This window comes from Aythya marila (genome assembly GCF_965140915.1).
Source record: "Aythya marila genome assembly, chromosome: 2".
Lineage (NCBI taxonomy): Eukaryota > Metazoa > Chordata > Aves > Anseriformes > Anatidae > Aythya > Aythya marila.
The window spans coordinates 44,688,412-44,700,009 of NC_139043.1; the positions used below are offsets into that span (position 1 = coordinate 44,688,412).

The following is an 11,598-nucleotide window of genomic DNA, read 5'->3' on the forward strand; positions in this document are numbered from 1 at the left end:
TTTACACATGTTTATTTTAAATATGTTCCTAATTTATCTGATTTCATGCTTGAAGGAAGTTGTTAAAAGATCAGTTTGTCTTCATCCCTAATTAATTTCAGATGTTCTTCATTTGCTGAACAGAAACAGTTGAGGTTTTCCAAGTCAGTTTCCTGTTTGAAACTGAAATTTGAAGGCCAGAAGTACTTTATTTTATATGAATTGTATTCTGCTTCTCCTTTCCTGAGCAGAGGTCTTAACTCTTTGCTGTCACTATCAGGCAAGGTGTTGGTCTTTGCTGTTCCTACCACTAAAAGGCGTCGTACTGATGCTCTGCCTCAGGCTCTCACAGACTTGACTGCATGAAGAAAATTCGTCCTTTCCCTTTGACATCCCCATCTGTTTGCACTGCAGAACCTCTTGTTTGTTCTTGGATGATAAAAATATCACAAACACATCTGGATCTTTCACCTGCATTTTGAGCAGCTGCTCTGTAGCAGAGAAAGCTCAGAAGTATCTGGTGACTTGTGCAATGGGCAGTGCTGCTCTTGTGTAATGCACACAAGTTGCAACAGGGGAGATTTCAGTGAAACACTAGGATTTTGGGGGGAGGGGGAGGGCAGGCACTGGGACAGGACCAGAGAGGTTGTGGAACCTCTGTCCTGGGAAATACTGAGAAACTGAGTGGGCAAGGCCTTGAACAACCTGTTTGAGTGGCCGTGTTCTGAGCAGGGAGCTGATCTCTTGCACCATAAATTGCTGTGTGATCGTATGACTCAGGCTGTTGTTCCACTGGGCTTGTGTGTAGCTAGATGACCTAGTCCTATTCCTCTGATACGGATCAGAGGTGTTTGCCTATGCTTGTGACAAGCTGGCTGTAATGTGATACTGCATTTTTTTCAGCACTTACACTGGCTCTGTGTACGGAGAGAAAGAAGTAATAATTTTCCAGCATAAAGCCTACTGTTACAAAGTTAACCAGCCAGATTTTTTTATTTTTTTTTAACAAATGGAAACTGCCAGAGGTCTTATGCAGTTTAGATGTTTGTAAATAAATTTGCAGCAAATCATTATTATTTTTTTTTAATGATACCATGAGCCGCAAAGCTGGATTTATTGTGTCATCAAACTTGGGCCTCAGAGGAAAAAGCGATTAAGCCATGCAATTCTCCTAATGATTCTTTGAGGATGGTTATTACATGACATCTCCTTAGTTTATGGAGAGCATCATCCTGGGGATTTATGTATTACTGACCCCTACTGTGCAACCCATTAGCACTTTCTGCCATATGAGTAATAAGTGTCTAGTAACATTTATAGTAAATGGAAAAATATATTAAGAAGAGGGGTATAACAGTGATAGCTTTATTATAATCTGAGCAATCATCATTTTGTAGCTTCTCTTAGCAAATGTTCATCTTTAGTACAGCAGTTCTGCAATGGCTGGAGGTAGCCTGAGATCTCTTGATTTTAGTGCAGTCTGGATCCTGCAACATCAATGTCCTACAAGCCTGGATGTTTGGTCATTTAGAGTACACAGCACGTAAATGAGGCCAGCCCTCTTGATCACTTTGGCATGTGACTCAGCATTTGCAACAGCAAGTGCACTGAAGTGAACATCCCAAAAAAGGAACTGAAATGTAGGCAAGTATTAAAAAAAAAAAAAAAAAAAAAAAAAAAAAAAGTTTTGAGTCAACTTGCTAGACTTAATAGCAGAATGCAATTGACTTCCTTTTTTACACTGGGCTAAATGTTTTTTTGAACAAGAATACACCTTTCAGTGGCTGTAGCTTCAGTGTTTCTGTGTGGTTCTGCTGAAGGAACTGCTGTCACTTTTTGTATAGGACACACTCAAAGGAAAGCAGTAGAGCAGTAGTAGAATTTGGTTTTCTTCTCATTCATTTTCATTTCCAGTCAGACCTGGAAAACAAAGTACCCAGTTACTCACAAGAAAGTCTGCCAGCTGTAGTTGTCATAAAGCAGAGGTTAGTCTGAGATGAGTGGTCAGAAAGCTTTATTAAGTCTTTATATCTCTGCTTCCGTGAACCCCAAATCATGGCAAGCTTTTTCAGCTGTGGTAAAGTTGGAGGAAGTTGAAGGAGCTTGAAGAAGTCCTTGCATCATACTGTGAGACGTGATAACCGAAGGGATGCATGTGACTGTTGTGGTGCTGAATAAAGTGTCCATACTCACCCCCACCCCTTCAGCCTTTGCAAGCCTATGTAAGCTCACCAGAGGCACAACGTGCTAAGGACAGCTCTTCCTGGAACCCTCACCTGAAGAACTCTTCTTAGGGAGGCAAGGTAATCAAGGTTAATAGTCTCAAAAGGGCTTGGAAAAAAAACCATCGTGCACTGAATTGTGCTCACCTTGCACAAACAAGCTACTATGCCATCGTAATGAAAGCTGTAATGAAAGTATTGATCGTTCTTTGATTCAAGTTGTCTTCAATCAGTGGGGGCTGCTGAGACTGAATTAATTGTCTGCAGAAAACCTTCCTAAGCTGAGCTGGCTGCTCATCCAGCAAGTATAATCAGTAAGTTACTTCACGCTACCACCCTGTTCTGAGCAATACTTAGAAATAATTATCTAAACAGTGGGACTAAGAAAGCCTGATTTTGTGTGTGTGTGCGTTTAAGATTTGGTGTGCTGTGATGACATTATCTGATGTTTAATAAAGTGTGAACTCTGGTTAAAGCTTTTCCTGCAGTCAGGGAATCCTAAAGTCTCTCTCTTCTGTGGGATACTCCAATGTCTTCTACTGGAATTGAACAGCGTATATTAAGAGAATGTTACTGTGCCATTCTTAGTAAGGACATGATCCTTTTGGCTATTTTCATCAAATTTACAGAAATATAATGTCTTTTGGGTCTTCTGTCATTCTGTGACCTTTACTATTCTGTCAAATTTGGTTGATATTGGCCAATGTGTTTGAAGACAGGCTAAGACTAGACAGAAATCCACACATATATTGGGCATACAATACATGGGTATTGTATGCATGGGTAAGCTTTGTTTCCTTAGGAATATGGGCAGCTGAGACAAATTCACTTGAACTTTGAAGTAGTGATTCATCTGAAAGCTAAAACACTATTTCTGTGCATCTTTCATGCATCTGAATGTTCCTGGGGTTCCAAAGACACGATGTTTAAGCAGTTAATACAACATTAGCCCCATGGTTGAATGTGCATCATTCCTATGAAACAAAGTGCTGTAAATTCGGGACCTGAAAATCTAGCATCTGTAAGCATAAGCAGTGAGTTGTAAAACATACAGCCTGGGTTGCGTGAGAAGGAACTGGTATATGGAACTGAAAGGTCGCGTGTAGGCCTAACTGGTGTTCCTGGGCTTTGTTTGCTCATTTGTTTTGTGTTGTTTTTAGTTTCTGGAAGAGTTCTGTGAAAGACCTGTGTTTGAAGAAGAAATCAGTGGTGAGAACCAGTGTGTGGCAGAGGAAAAAGGTAAGATTATGTCTAAGGTTATAGGAGGCAAAACAAGTTTTCTGAGTCTTATAGGCCAGGAGCGATATACAATTAAATGAGTTGCTCACCTAAAACGTAAAATTTTGGGAATGAAAGCCTGTAGCTTCCAAAACTAGACTAACAGTACAGGCAGACAGAAGGGCAACATCTAATTGTGTACAATATTAGCAATACACTCAGGATATTCCGGGCAGCAGAATTTTATATTGGAAAGATGTGTGTGAAGATATGGCTATTGAAAATAGGTAAGTCTTTGTTTATGGATTTTTACCTTCCATAGTGTAGCAATAATGATTTTTTTGCTGGTTATGCTTGTTATTATTAGGAAACATTGTGAGCTATTTTGAACATTTGGGAGCAAATATTTACCATTTATACATTCTGCAAAAAGATCTGACTCTGGGGTGCAGTTGATTCAGGATATGAGTATGTTTGCACTCCATATTTGTAATATGAGTTCGTTTATTAGAGCAAAGGCAGATGGTGAGTCTTTACCACGGGGAGGCACACAGAGGCATCGCTTGCAAAAATAAAAGCTATTAGCCAGGTAAAATGTTTCATTAGAGAACTGTTTTTCATTCCTTCTTCCCAAGCTGATGTGCACCATTCATTGTGTTTGCACTGGAGAGAAAATACTGCTGCTGTGAAATCAGGGAAGACAAGGGCATGAAGAAAAGCCTGTGTGATTTTTCCAAAAGACAAGTGATTTTGTGTACCTCTACTTAATAATAATCCTAGGTTATGAACATTTACCCTCTTTTCCAGCAACTCTCAAAGCTCATCTTAGGAAAATTTTGATTGATTTTGAAGGTCCTATCAACTCCAGTTCACATTTGCAACATCTGTAGCATCCACTGAACCCGCAACTGGAATAACTGAGGGTACTCATAGGAAAATTCAGAGAGCAAACAAGCCACAGCCTGCCTGTTGCCTGGGCTCCACTGAGTATTTGTCTACAGTCAGCTTCTCCGGACCCCTACTCCCTCTAGTAGACCTTAAATACCTGAAAAGGTGCTCTTCAGTGAGGTAATATCTTCACACGTATGGGATTGTTATACATCTGACATTTAAAGATTTTGATGCTACTTTTCATTCATTATCCTTCTTTATTTTTTTTTCCCTAGATTTGGCTTCAAGCTTTTATATGAAAGGTGATACTTAACTGGAATATTTTATCATCAAAAGGAAGCCTTTTAAACATACCAGACCTGTTGCTGTTATGCTAAAACCCTAGCGTTCAAAGGAGAGAGGAAAGGCATGTGGTTGGGAGGAAAAGAGGGTTGTTTTCTGCATGAATACAATAAATGCTCTATTCCACTTGTTTTATTAGTGAAACCAACTTCATAGGAATGTAAAATACCGTGAAGAAGCCACAAAACCACTACAACTATCCCTTTCTGAACTACCTTCAGAAACATTGTTTTGAAACTCTTAGCAGTGACCAGCTGGCTTCAGTATCTAAACACTCAATTTGCCTTCTGGACTGCTCTGTCATATTCATTAGGATCTGGCCCCAGGGAACATGAAATTTGTCACCTTTTGTCTGGAAAAATGTGAATTACTAGTTGTAAGCTGAACATGAAGATGTTCTAGTGTCTCGACCTGTTACGGTAGCATACCTCCAGCAACCATCAGGATCTTCTTGATCTTGTCTGAGACACAATGGCCAAGAGAATGCCTATTAAAAATAAATGTAAAACTCAGAAGAGAGAAGAACCTTCTTTAAAGTAAACTGAAACAATCAAGCTGCTGCAGAGCCAGACTGTATTTTAGAAATACTGAAAAATCTTCCTCTTCCAAACAGCCTTTCCTCTATACACAAATATTAGCCTTTCCTTTTACTTGAGGGACCCTTCCAAGCCACTAAGTAAAGGGTTAAAAACAAACAAATAAACCCCAAAACCTTAAAAGGAAAAGAAAATATCACAAGCAGACTTTACAACAGAAATTACATATATTCCTTAAAACAGAGTAATGTTCTCAAAGGCTCACTGAAGACAGGGTGAGCTTCTTAATTAATACTGAGAGTTATTAGCTTGATTTCATAATGCATGCTTTGTACTTCATCTATACAAACTTATGTGAGATCTCTGACTAATTTGGCCAGGATCAGTGAGAGAGAATGACTGCTAGTTACAACAGATCTTGAGATTTGTGAGTACTTTTTTAAAAAGAAAGGTGTCTTGTGAATGACTGAATATTTATTTCTGCAATTTCACCGACAAACTGAAGGAACAAGACTTCTTTGTCTGTGCTAGCAGCAATGTGATTTATTCACATGCCAGGGCTGCCTATCTGTTGGCAGTAAATGCAATGTCAGGCAGCATTATTTAGTACTGCAATAAAAGTCCAAAGATTAATATCTTAAAAAAAAAAAAAAAGTAGTAACTTTCAAAAATTTAATGAAAAAGAGCTAGAATGTGTCTGGCAAGCAAGCTTGCAAGTGAAACTGTAGCTGCAACAGTGGCATTACTCATGTTTACGTACCAAATAAAGCTGAAGATGTGCAGCACCAGACTTTGCTCCAGGGGCACTCAAATAAATGGTTTTGCAGCACAGGTAGCAGCCATATAACTGTCTGTTACTGTGATGATACAGTTTTCTTTCATAAAGTCTTGTGGCTGGTTGGAAATCTGCTGCTGTTGACTACATTCATAAATATGAATGAATTGTGAGTCTCACTGTGAAATTCCCTTTTGTGGCTTGCCTTGACATTTCCTGGAGCCTTTAACATTGTATATCCTTAGTTTAGCTATGCTTTTATTGCCATTGATTTTTATGGTGAATGTGTTGAATATTACAGGAGGTAGAAAGAAATATAAAGTGTTGAAAAATTGGATTGTACAGGGCTACAGGAGAGTCCCTGGAACTGGAATGAATGGAGCCCAAATATTAAGTTTAACACATGGCTTCTTCCAAAGAAGAGTCTTGTGAACAGGAAAGAAATTCTTCACTATTAGGGTGAGGGAAGCTGTGGATGCCCCATCCCTAGAAATGTTAGCCCCATCCCTAGCCACACTGGACGGGGCTTCAAGCAACCTGGTCTAGTGGGAGGTGTTGCTGCCCGTAGCAGGGGTTTGGAATGAGGTGATCTTCAAGATCCCTTCCAACCCAAACCATTCATGATCCTATGAATCGGAAAGATGAGCACAGACAACTCTGATGTTTGTTTCATTGATCACTAAGCTTTGCCTCTCGCTTCTTGCCCTGTAGGGAGGAGAGAATGATCTTGAAGTGAAAAAATGGTGCATAGGAAACCAGTAGCTGTTTTTGTCTCAGTTCTGTCTTCCTATTTTTCCTACTACTACATCAACTTTTTCAGAGTCTAGAGCTTGAAGAGGTAACCCTACAAAGCTACACAGGAAAGAAAAGGATTGGGTAAAAGGGCAACACTGGAAAGTACTTCTCCAGATTGAAGATTGACATATTTTGTTCTTCACCTGAACTCTCCTGGTCTTCCCAGTCTGCTCCCGGTCAGAACTACAGCAAATCCAACCTTACTGTGTCTGTAGGGAGGATAGAGAGCTGGTGATCCCTGTGCTTGGAAGCCTGATGGATTTGTAGCTTTAAACCCATTTATATTTGATAGTTTTAGAGCAACATGTCTTGCACTGCTCTTTGAAGTGCAGGCACAGAAGGAACATAGGTTTTAAAAAAGAATCTGACCCAGGAAAGGAAGGAAAGTTTGCCTGTCAATACTGGCTAGCAAAGTATACAGCTGGTATGATGTGTATCTTTTGAGTAAGGGTAACATTAGGTATTGTTTGCAATTCAGTGGAAAAGGAATTCTTGTACCACCAGTAAAATAGCTTCCTTCTCTGCAAGCTGTCTCTGTTTTGTTAAGACCTGGTCAGAAGCTGTCTTATATTTTGTGCCTAAATGTGGAGATGTTATCACGAAGTTACTTATTTGTGCAAAAATTGGATTTTTTTCCCCTTCATACCCTGCTACGTTAAATAGACTAAAAAGGGTGGAGGGAAGGTGTTTGGAATTTTGTTCACAAGGTGGCAGCAGCTGCTAACCACAGAGCTGCCTTCCTTCTGACCCCAGCCTGAGCTGCTGTCTTAACTTTTAACACGGTGGTAGGAGGAGCTGGTAATGGTTATCTATAGAGAAGACAGCTACAGTCTTTTCTTTTATGTTATTAAGTCCTTTTTGTTTACTATAATAGCTCTTGGATCTTGGAGAAGGACCACAACAGGTATTTAAAGAAAATATAGTTGTATTGCAGAGGTATTTGTTATTTAGACAATGTTGTTGGAATAATGTGAAGGAGACAGAGGTGAAATACCATTAACTGGTAACAGCAGCTGGGATCCTCTACCCCTGAGGTAATAATTGGTTGCATTGATGACTTGCAGGTTGTTTCCGTGTAATGGGATTCCCCCTAAACTGGTACCCTAGAAACTGCAGTGATTTAAGACACGGTTTTCAAAGCTTAGAAATGCACATTTCCTTAATACAGTATTTTCTTAACCCCTCAAAAATACTAGACCAAACTGTTTATATGAACTGTTCCCATTTTCTTCCTACTTCTTTTGTTTCATAGGTGAGCTGCTCTCCGGTTGAGCAGCATCAGAACTGCATAAGAAGCACGTGACCAGAGAGGCTGTATCTTTTTCATTAATTACAGCGTTGAACTCAGCTGTAGTTTAGTTTGCCATTTTGCATTTTTTTCTACTGTAGTAATCCCCATTTTGTCTCCAGCATGCCCTCCTTGCTTAAAGGGAAAGAGGAAAAATAGAACAAAATTGCATTTACCTCTTGCTGGCTTTATATCTCATTTCAAACACTGTGTGTTTAGTATGCTGCCTGGTAACTGATTACTAATAAGCCACGATGTAAAACTGCCTCAATCACATTTAATGCAGCAGTAATTCTTCTGTATATTTAGTATTTGAATTATTGTAAATGCTAATCATCTGTCACTGCAAAAACCTATCTGTTTAAGAAAAAAAAAATAAAAAATGAAGGCAGCTTGTCTGTGTGCCTGTCTTGCGTTTCCTTTTCTCTTTGTTTAGGACTAACCTATCTTTGCTTTTTGCACAAGTGAGTGGGATGAGCAGTACCTTGGACTGCCATGTTCCTGTTGGCAGGTTGGTCTTTGTCACTGCCTGCAGCTCAGAGGAGCCGTGGCCAACCCACGTGGGCTAAGGATGAGCCTGGAAGCCTTCTTTCCACAGGGCTTGCACCAAGCCAGATACTTAGAGCCAGCAGCTGTACAGCCTGCAAGAGGGGTACTAAAGCTGTCATCTGCCCTTTGTTCAACAGGTTTGACCATCTTGGCACATACTCATTGAGTCTGCATCCAAAACACAGCTCAGGACAACACCATAACCCCAGCCTTCCAGTTACAGACCCCTCCAGCCCTCCCTAGCACCGGGCAGGGTGGTGGGATGACTGACAATTTGTATCCCAGATGTCCTTTTCTGACAATCGTTGCCTTGCTTGGCTCCCAGCTTCATGGCTCCATTCCTAGCGTGAAACCGGGAACAAAAGCCTTCTGCAGGCCTACAGAGTGGTTGCTCCCTCCTCTCTTCACAGGAGCTGAATGGAGGCACGACTGCTCCGTGTTGGAACTAATCGCTGGTCACAGCTGCCTCTGAAATGGGGCTGGGGCATTGTACCCCTGAGAAGCCGCGGCACAAGCGACTGGAATGGGACGCTGTGCGGTGCAGCAGCTCGCGTTGTTCCAGGCTAAGCAATTAGGGCTTATCCGCCGAATAAATAAATAACTGTGGCCAGGCTTCTTGGCCGTGTACGGCTTGTAGAGCAGATGGTACCCAGAGTATAATGGACTAGGAATATGTTCTGAGTGGGGGAAATGTCACAGTTGAAAATGCCACCACTGCTGGCCTTCTCTGGAAAAGCAGAGGCCTTTTATGCAGACAGTGGGTACCAGGAAAAGCAAAGACACTCATGAGATACTTTTATTTATTTATTTATTTATTTTTCTGGCAGAATGTTCTAAATCAGTTGACATGTCCCAGAATCTTGAGGCACGCTTCAACCTCTGCAATAGGAACCAAATAAAGATACAAGGAAGGGAGATTTGTGGCTTCAATATGGGAACACGAAATGAAGATGGAAAGTGAGGAACCAGTTTTTCCAACTGGGGGAGTTAACATAGGCCCTGATGAATTGCCATATGCTGATTGGGATCTCAGATGAAGCAATCAGACAAAGATTACTGGAGAACACACAACTGACCAGTTATGTAGATCAATTGTACTTTGCAAAGTGGAGAAGAACACCCAGAGCAGTTTATGAAATTTATGGAGGCTGAACAAGCCTACAATACTGTGGATGTAGTAGAGAATGAAAACTAAAGTACCACAAGTACAGAGATCTCATGCAGAAGGGCATGCCGGATCTCAAAGCTGGGTTCTCAAGGAACAAAATTTGGCAATGCACAGGCAGGTGAACATTGTGGGCCGAGACAATGCAGCTCTGGAAGAAGGATACGAGAACACCTGTGGGTTGTATTGTTTGCTGGTGCCAGCAGTGTGTGCAGCACGAATCGAAGAATGGTGAGCTTCAGGAAGGAAGGAAAAGTGGATAATGTTGCAGCCAAAGCTGTATAGACTAATCTCCCTAAAGCAAATAACACACGTTAGCAGTGAGGTTACCAACATAATATCAGAAACAGGAGTATCAACATAAAATAGTGTTGATAAGTCTGAAGAGAAATGGATAAGTCCTAAGTGATAATGGTAAGACGTGAAGTGAACATCTTGATAAACTGTTGAGACTATGACAGTTTGCTGGGGGGTGGGATGGAGCAGGGCAGTAATAGTTATGGGAGTGTGGGACTTACCTAGATGTTGGCCTCCTCATGTGGAGGTCCTCTATGCTCACTAGAGAGATGGGGAGAAAAACCAAAGTGATAAAAGAACATGGGAATGTGTTCACAGATCAGAAATATCTGTAACACTGCACCAAACAGAGCCAGTCTGTCACTGAATTTACACCCTTAGTAAATATCTCCTTACCCTAGAGCAGATGTCTGGGGAGGGACAGGCAGATTCATTATGCTTGGGAATCAAAAAATCAATAGGGGATCTAACAAAACAGATACCCACTTGCTCATTATTGTGGGAGAAGGCAGAACCCCAAATCATCCACTTCATACATGAACCCCAAAGAATTTAATAAGAATTTAAATGGGAGCATTTTTCTGTGCCCTATAAGAAAAATGTTTGAAGATGTCAAATATTTCTTTACTTTGTTGCACCAGCAGAGTTCTGTAAGACACACCTAGCCTAAAAACCGTGCCTGTGTGTATTTAAACCTGCATTCCTGGGGCATTGCCTTCTCAGGTCGTAGCACAGTCTGCACGAGGCACACTGCCGTGCCTGCTTGGCTCTGAGTGATTTCTGAACCAGGAAACTGAGCCCATAAGTACATCACCTTCTATCCAGCCCTTTTTCCTCCTTTTCCATAACGTCCTTCTTTCTAATTCTCCTTCCTTCCAGTAGCATGACATGCCTGACTTCATTCTTTCCTTCAGCCATATAAGCTATCAGATAACTAGCATTTACTATTTGTATGTGCTAAACATTTCCTTCCTCCTCTGGTTTTATTGTCTTTAGACTACAATTGTTTGGGGGCAGGTTTGAGTTCCTGTATGTAAGTGGTACTTAAAACAGTGGAATGCAAATTTGGGCTGACTTTACTGTGATTTAGTCACCCCTGTTCTTCCTCATAATTTGTGAAAAACAGGCTCTATTGGTATGTGTTGTGGAAAAAGTGCTGCCTCCGTTGGTCCAAATTCCAGATGTTCCTCATTTGCAAAGGGGATGTGCTGGAGGAAATTGCTTTACACCCAAAATGGGGTTAATTACTCATTATATTTTCTTTTAATTACTCCTTTTTCTATTAAGCACAAGCGAAATATTGACAATCCAGTTTGTTATTTTTTTTTTTTTTTATATATGGGCAGTAACAGCCTTCTCTGGCTTGTTGTTGCTCTGACTAGTGCACCACTCTTCGTGTGCAGACTACATGCGACTAGACACCACTCTTCATGTGCAGATACACAGCCTGTGTCGTCCAACCTCTTCCTTTCACCTCTGTGTTCCTATCTCAGCAAACTCTTAGGCTACTAAAGACCCTATATTGCACTAATTGATCTGTG

General features: G+C 40.8%; 1 long non-coding RNA gene across 1 annotated transcript; it reads left to right on the forward strand.

The window, feature by feature from the left end:
* The first annotated feature begins 2,222 nt into the window (after nt 1-2,222).
* LOC309874168 lies at nt 2,223-8,410 on the forward strand. Its single transcript, XR_014316790.1, has 4 exons — nt 2,223-2,515; nt 3,362-3,440; nt 4,227-4,487; nt 4,586-8,410. It is a non-coding gene; the product is annotated as an uncharacterized lncRNA (long non-coding RNA).
* The last annotated feature ends 3,188 nt before the right edge of the window (nt 8,411-11,598 follow it).